This window comes from Saimiri boliviensis, chromosome 1, assembly GCF_048565385.1.
Source record: "Saimiri boliviensis isolate mSaiBol1 chromosome 1, mSaiBol1.pri, whole genome shotgun sequence".
Taxonomy (NCBI): Eukaryota; Metazoa; Chordata; class Mammalia; order Primates; family Cebidae; genus Saimiri; species Saimiri boliviensis.
In genome coordinates, this window is record NC_133449.1 from 185,922,357 (window position 1) to 185,931,169 (window position 8,813).

The following is an 8,813-nucleotide window of genomic DNA, read 5'->3' on the forward strand; positions in this document are numbered from 1 at the left end:
ATACCTCTGCTACTGTCATACCAGGAATTGTTGGGAACAGTTGAATTAAATACACATACACATACCTAGTGCTTGCAAGGACAAATGTTAATTCTCAGGGACACTGCAGCCTGAACTCCTTCAGTGAATGAGGTGATTCTCCATACAATGGAGTCAGTCATTCACATAATTATGGAGAGCAATATTATTTCTTTTCTTCCTTCCCTTTCTTTTCAAATTGTTACACTAAAGTCCTGCCAGCCATGAGAAAAGGGCCCACTGCTAAGCCATCTACCCATTAATGACCTCTTCTTCAACTGCACAAAGACCCAGTCAAAGCTTTGAGATTACTTTTAATAAGTATTTGATTAACTCCTTACCCAAGGGCCCTCCAAATCCTCAATCCTTGTCTGGGGAGGTGCACTTTTATTCCCCAAATTACATCATATTCCCCCAGTAATATATATAATTGCCTCCCTGCTGAGTTAGGTTCAATTGCATATGAACTAAGAGGACTTTTTGATAGCATTCAAAGTCTTGTAGTGATATTTGTCAACTTTTTCCTGTTTGAAAATTAAATGTGATGATGTATTAATCTTATTAGAATTCAGAACTCTGCCCTTTGCAGAAAGGAGATAGAATTCTGGAATAATATTCAAAATGCTGAACAATTCAGATAGCATAGGCAATGATCAAATAGAATAAAGGCTGGCTTACATTCTGTACCAGTATTTGTCATTTACCAGCAAGAGTTCATTCAGTATTAGGGCTGGAACTCCCCACTTCTCCCACCAGAGGCAACCTGAAAGTGAGTTCATAACTTTGGTCTGCCAACTGGATCGTCCTTCCTAAGACTTTTCTGTTTGCAGTAAATGATTTAAAAAAGCAGAAAGTGGTTTGAATTCATTCAGGCAATGCCATTAGTGTCTGACAGGGACAGTAGCTATTGGTGGTCAGTGATCCTGCAGGCAGCCTGCTGTGCCCAGCATTTGTTTGTCCTCACCAAACTATTGCTGCTGAAAAGATAATTTCAGGGCTTCCCATCTCTTGGTTCTCCACAGCTGCCTTAGTTTCTGCCATTCTCCAATCTCACTTCTCCCTGCCCGTCTATTCCGTGAACTCCTGGCTCTTTCTTAGCAAGTCCCTTTTCTTGTCAGTTTTTGGTCTTTCTACCAAGAATCCTGACTGATAATTAACTGATGACAGGCTTACACTATGTGCTTTATGCCTGCTTTCTCTTGGGCCAACCTGGCTTTGCTAGGCTTTAGAAAGCAGGAGGAAGACCCACAGGAGGAAGACCCTCCTGTTGTCTTTAGGAAGAGAAGGATGACTGTCTTTCTGTGCCAATTTATATGGGTACAGTCGCTGGCACATTATAAAAAGAAAGTTATTCTCCACCTCCCTTACCTCCCCTCTCTTAGGAACGATGTACAAGAAACACCTGTGTTTTTCACACTGAAAGTCCCACATTTTTGGAGGGAGACTTTATTTGGTGTCTCCATAGACATTGGAGTATGTCATTAACAGTATATACTTTGCTTTTGAGGGTTGATTGGTTGGAAAATGTTTACCCAAAGTTTGGCTATTGCCTCTTATTTATTAAGCATCGGCAGTATTCTGTTGGCACCCAAGGAGCTGTTCTCTATAAAATTCATTTTTTTCCTGTATTCTCCAGTTGTGATAGAAGGGATATGTATACTTCTAAAGATTAAATTTTTAATTTGAAATAAGAAAAATTGGATTCAAAATATATGCACAAGCATAAAATTGGCACATAAATTATATGCCAAGAAATCCTACACATTTATTAGAAGTGAGTGATGAGTTCTGCAAGTCACTCTTACAAAACAAAGCATAGTACAATATGCGTATTAAATTATCAAAATCAATGTAAAGATTTAGGTAACAGATGTTTCCTTGAATAGACTGGGCAATCTTTCCCCCTACAACTAGATATCCAATGACTACCAGTCCTCAACACTGTATGAGTATTTTCCAGCTCTATAAACTTTAGCTGTTTAAATTGTTTTATGATTTAATAATAGTAAAAATCATGAATTAAAATTTGTTGTTTCAATGTCCTTTTATATGACTCAGACATTCAATCCTCTTTTGTTTGATTTCTTTGAGGTTTTAGTGAGACAAATAGATTATCATACTGTCAGAATCTTGTAACTTAAGTTTATAAATTGTAGGGGTTTTTTTGTATTGTATTTAAGGATCTGCTGGTTAAAAATGATGTTGATTTATCTTTTTTAAAAAAATCTTTCTACTACTAAGAAACAGTTGTTTCTTGCAAAGAGTGTAATTTGGTCCAAATTCTACTTGCCTAATGATGGAAATTGTTACAATAATCCTTCTGAGCAGTGCACAGCTCTATCGCAGAGCTCCACAGCAAAAGTACTGATGGTTATTGTGTATACCAGGGCAAACAGTGCGAGCTTTGATATCAAGTAGTGCTGCAAAGGGGTTCCTGTGTGACATAGGGCAAATCACTTTACTCTCTGAGCCTAGGTTTTTTGTCTGTGGCTTCTTTAGAGAGTTGTATGGACTGAATTAAATAACATTATTAAATAAATTATCTTCTACAGTTCCTGGCACAGGGAAGGAGCTCTTTGCTGTTTCTGTTTTATAATTAGGTAATGAAACAAGCTCTTCAATACTTTGCTTATACTTAACACTGTAGTTCTATTGTGAAGAGGCTTTGATTTAAAAAAAAAAAAAAAAAGACCAAAACAAACAAAACTCAAAACCTCTCTTGTGAGTGGTATCATCAAACCCGTGCTGAAAATTGTCAGCTTTGATAGTATAATTAATCTCTTCCATTAGAAATGTAAACTGGTTACAATAATGAAATAAAGATTTCTATGAGTAATGAGGAAAAGATGCATTGTAGCATGAAAGCCATATTAATCTATTCTTTGTGAACTTTAAATATGTTGCTTAACATAAGATAGAGTTCTTGGCTCCTGCACATTAAAATCACATAGGAACCTTTTAAAGAACACTGATTCCTCAGCGCTATCCCTAGGGATTCTGATACAAACAGTCTAGGACCTAGAAATTTTAAATTTTAAAAGTTCATCAGGTGATCTCTATCATGAAGCCATGGTTGGAGCCCTACCACATATATGTATAGTTGCTGACTCTCTTTCGTGTCTCCTGCTCCCTAATTAATTGAAGGAAAATGGTCCCTCTCAGAAGTGTTTCTGTACACACACATCCCTCGCAATAGGACTGGGTGAGGTGCTTGTGCTATTTACTATCCTAGGACCCTGCACTTCCCACTTCATAGCACGTATTACATATATTAGAGTTGTATCCCCCACCCACAAGCATGACTTTCCCATGGATTCAAATATTTCAGTGTAAGAAGCTTTCAAAGACCAGATGGTGAGAAGAGTGGAGATGAGGGTGAAGATGGGGACAGGATGGGCAGGAGGAAGAGGAACAGCTGTAGCAGCAGCAAAGGGACAAGGGTGTGGAGGCAACTCACACTGACGTGTCTGGCGTAGGAAAACAGAGGTGTAGGCGTGAATTATTTTATTAGTTTATTGTGCTGGGAACTATGTTTTATATTCTGCAGAGTGAATCCCACAGAGTGTCTGAAGACTTTCTGAGTTGGTGGTCTCTACGTTTGTGGTGAGTCAGGACAGACTGAAGTTGGTAAATTTTTCATTACCAACCTGGGTGTCTCTCAATACATTGATTTAGAACCTTAATTAAACCTGCTCCACTTTGCATAGGAGTCACCAGAGACAGCATCACTCTGGCTTATTGGGGACTTTGGTAGTCTATTTGCAAGTAAACTATTGACTCTACTTCATCAAGGGACTGAATTTTCAATGTCTCCATTTACTCATTTATAAAATAGTAATATCTGTAGTTAAGTTGTGCAAATCCAATTCACTGTTGGCAGAATACCCATAAAACTTCTGACAGATTCATTTAAAACATGAATAACATTTTACTGATTTGATTGCAATTTAGCAGATACACACTTAACACTTCAATTACATTAATCAAAATGAAGGTTTTTATATGACAGTTTCAAGCCAACAGTCTCGGTATTTGAACCTATTTCACCCTCTTCATTAGAATGTGGAGTTTAAGAACTGCAGTTATAAAATAAAACTAGAGAACTCTGTTTTAGGAGTTTTTTTTTTTTTTTTTTTTTTTTTTTGCTCTTATTCAGTCTTTCTCTGCAAATGAAAGGGCATTTCTATTTTGTCCCTGGAAAAGAACGGTCCTCTTGCTCGCTTTTGCTACTCTTGCCCTGTGGTGCTCTGCTAGGTGTTATTTCTGTGCAGATTTATTTTCTTAACTAACTTACAAGTTTCCCCAGCCAGGATCCATGGAAAAGCTTTGTGAATCAAAGTTGGAAGTTGTGCTGGACTCCTCATTCCTCCTCCATTCCTATATCCGATTAGTCATAACATCCTACCTTTCTTTTTTCAATTTGGCCAATCCCTCTGCCTCATTCCCTTCTTACAACAACCATTCTAGTTAACTTCATTTGACCCGGAGAAAATTGCAACAGCCTCCTGATGGATTTCCCTGCTTCTGGTCTTGTCCCTTGACATTCGTCTTTAGCAGACACCCCAGAAACTGACCTATGATGCAAATTATAAAATATACTATGGATCTCAGTTGCAAGATCCTTACTTGTTTTTCTTAATGAATTTCTGCATTAGCTATTGTTTAAACAAAGGTTTTGAAATTGAGGCACCTTGTGATCCCAGTTTCTTGGATTGGCACACCAAATTGTCTAATGGACCATTCAGTCTCTTAGTTGGCAAGGGAACCTCCCAGTCCTGCCAGACTGCCTGTCATTCCACACACGGCTCCAAGACAGGTACTTTACTCTTTCTCATTCCCACTGCCTGAAACACCCCTACTCTCTTCTCTTTGCCTAATTCTTAATCTGTGTCATCATTCAGCTTAGATACAATGTCTTCTAGAAAGCTTTTTATATTTACCACTCTCAGTATCCCAGGCCAAGTCAGTCCAGGTCAGGCCAGGCACCTCTCACCTCACAAGTGTATGCCAGTGGTGGCACTTGCCACATTATATTGAAGGCATTTGATGACACATCTCTCTCAACCATTGGGGTCTCCCATTTCTTAAGGACCCCAAACCCACTTTTATTTCCTTCTATATCCCCAGTGCCTAATGCATGGAGTTATCAAATAAATGTTGACTAAAGCTTGTTATTCACTGAGTCCCGTGCAGTATGTGGAGTTATTGTACAATAACTATTAACGTTTTTAGGTTCATGGATTTTTGCATAATGTAAGACAGAGCTGTCTTGAAGGGTAGCCACATCTCCACTCCAGTAATGTTAAATCCTAATCTGGCATCACTTGTTAGGAACAATGTGGGGGTTGATTGGAGAAGTTCAGGTTCATTTATCTCTGGTCTTTCCTACTCTAAGATAGTATGGGTCTTGTAATATTCTGAATTGAAGGATATTATAATCAACTATCTTTCATTTTAAAAAAGAAAGCACCTGAAAAAGTGGACCATCTCTCTTCTCCTTGAACTATATTTTCATTGCAACCCTCTGCTGCTTTTTGATCCACTGACATTTCTATTTCAGCCTTCAGTGAGTGTCTCTTAGCCGCTGAAATGCTGACATTCCCCTCTGCTCAATTTACCAGTTCTTTCAAGAGATTCCCAGTCATTCTTCTGGCTTCAACCAACACCTACACATCAGCAACTCCTTAATCTATATCCTAATCCTAAATATCTTACAAAGCATAAGATGGGTACTTAACTGTTTAAAGTCTTGCATGTCCTACAAGCACCACAGGCTCAACATATCCTAAAATGAACTTTTCATCTCTCCCTCAAACCCTTCCCTCCTCATTTTGGTCCCATTTTTGTGAATGGGAGCAGAATTCAATTAGTCACCACAGGCAGTCATAACTTATGTCCTTTCTTTCGTATCGTATGCCAAACTCATTTCAAAGCCTGTTGATTCTATCTCCTTAATACTTTAATTTCCTTACAGCCTTATTATGCCAGGGGCTGTGAACTGGTAATTCAACTCAGACACGTTTAGTTTAAAATTGGGGTATAGATACATTCAGGTAGGCACTCCCTGCCCAGTCTCTCCCCGGCAAATATCTACACGTTCATAAGACCCAGCTCAGGCTTCACTACCTATGAAGCATTCCCTAAAATATCTATTCACATTCTGGAGAAGCAACCTCTGCTTCCTTTCTGTTTCATAATGAAACTGACTATACCACTGTGACACTACTACATTGTAGGGCTTCTCAGACTTTACTCTGCACACAAGTGCACCTTTGTTAAATGTAGATTGTGGTTTAGTTGGTCAGAGGTGGGCCTGCCGTTCTGCGTTTTTTTTTTGTTGTTGTTGTTTTTTGTGTTTTTTTTTGAGACGGAGTTTCGCTCTTGTTACCCAGGCTGGAGTGCAATGGCGCGATCTTGGCTCACCACAACCTCCACCTCCTGGGCTCAGGCAATTCTCCGCGTTTTTTAACAAGCTCCCAGGTGAATCAACATTGAGTAGCAAGGCTTTAGAGGACTTACTTGTTTTTATACCTACCTCTCTTTCCTTTACTGTATATTTCCTTAGAGCAATGATCACGTTGTAGTTACCTTTTTATGAGTTCAATGACTGACAGATAGTAGTCACCCACTAAGTAATTATTGCCTGAATAAAAAAAAAAATACATGAAGAATGATTAAGTAAGCTTTGAATGAAGGAAAACAAGGTAAGAAAAAAAGAAGGAAGGAAGATGGAAAGGCAGAAGGTAGAAAAAGAGAAAGGCAAGCCATTATTATGACTGTCTCTCAATTCAGGCAAACAAGTACACCTTCTCAAAAGACAAATTTTTGCAGAGCCCTTTTCAGCAATATTTTGACAATCACGCCAGCAATAATCTCTGAGAAAGAAGCTTTTTCTTCCCTGCTCTTCAAAGGAAATAGTGGCAACATTTCTGAGAAAGAAGTACCCTGGGTTATGGAAATCAAGGTCTGTATAGCACAAGGTATTTTATGACTCTGGAGGAAAAGTATATGCTTCAGGAAAAAGTGAATGGTAATAAGGTACATGATGATAACTCATATCCAGACAGCTACATGGCCAGCGTTTTTAATGCAATGCCTTCATTTTTCCTGGAAGAGTTCCTCATTCCCTTTGTGTTTATGTGGTCAGATGAGTGGCAGTGAGACAGTCTTTGAGCAGACCAGCTTTCCTGCTTCTGTGTAATTTTTGATTGAGTAAATTACTAGCTATGTGACTGTGAGCACTTTTTTATGTGTCCCACAGAGTACTATAACATCAGTATTAAAGATTTTAATAGGGATTAAGTGAGATACTGCATGCAAAAGACAGCATAGTTTTTGGCATATTTAAACAAAGAAATCTCTCAGCAATGTTAGCAACAATAACTGTCAGGATCCAGAAGTAAAATCACAATGATTCCTCATTCTATGTGGATCCTTGGAACCACATTTCTTTCTTTCTTTCTTTCTTTCTTTCTTTCTTTTTTTTTTTTTTTGATACTGAGTCTTGTTCTTTTTTTTGTCATCATTTATCATTAGTTTATTATAAAAGAGAGATATGGAAATTATTTACATGATGAAAGATTTCAGAACTTCAGTGGAATGGGCAGCTTCACATTGATGGCATTTTAATAGTGACTTATTTCAGTCTACTTACTTTCCAAGAATGTCACCATCTCTAAATAGGAAATAATCCTTGTCATCTAGAACTACTTTGGTGCCTCCATATTCTGGGAGAAGAACTTTATCTCCAACTTTCACGCTAACTGGTTGAATCTCTCCACCCTTTCCTTTAGAGCCCGATCCAACAGCGACTACTGTTGCTTGCAATACTTTTCCTTGAGATATTTCTGGAAGCGTAATGCCTCCTTTGGTTACAGTTTCAGCAGCACTTCTTTCAACCAATACTCGGTCAAAGAGTGGGAGAAACTTTCTAAACGCCTGTCCTGCCATGACTCCCTCAGCCTCAGACTCGTGCTCTGCTCTGGCGCACCACGGCCTCCCAAAGTGTTGCAATTACAGGCGTGAGTCACCATGCCTGGCCATGGATGCACACTTCAGTCAAAGAAGTACAAACTTTGGGGTCAGGCAAATGCAAGTTCCAATACCACGTATTGCTATTTATTCCCCATATCATTGTGAGCAAATTACTTAGATTCTCTGAATCCTAGTTTTCTCATTCGTAAATTGGGCAAACAGAATCTATCTTGCTGAGCTGCTGCAGAAAAAAATAGCCAGCATTATAAAAGTTTGATTTATTTTTTGGACTTGAAGTTGTGTTTGGAAAAGTTTAAATGTTTCTTTCTTGCTTACAAGAAACAGCCTGAAAAATAAATGAATTTTACAACACAATGATACAGTAAACTATAATACACTATACAGAAAGTATATGTTCAATACATTGTGATGATTTTAAATGAGGACTGGCTACTCTGCTAGTAGACAGACTAGTAACATATCCATGATCTACAGTCTAATGAAGATCTCTGGCAATCTGAATCACAAGTCGGCAAACTACAGCCTATAGGCCAAATCTGGTCCACTGTTTGTTTTTGAAAATAAAGTTTTATTGGAACACATCCACACTCCACTTGTTTATAAATTATCTATGGGTACTTCTTTGCTAAAAGGAACAGCTGAGTAGTCATGATAGAGACCATCTGCAGTACAAATTCAAAAACATTTATGGTTTTACAGAAAAGTTTACTGGCCTTTGATCTAAATTAATAAAGCACATAGAAATATTTCCATAGGACAGAGAAACTGTGGGCTACAAACTGGTTAAGATTAAAACTCCT

At 38.2% G+C, this 8,813-nt stretch overlaps 1 pseudogene; it reads right to left on the reverse strand.

The window, feature by feature from the left end:
- Positions 1-7,668: 7,668 nt before the first annotated feature.
- On the reverse strand, positions 7,669-7,997 carry LOC101030038 (10 kDa heat shock protein, mitochondrial pseudogene; annotated as a pseudogene).
- Between the last annotated feature and the right edge of the window lie 816 nt (positions 7,998-8,813).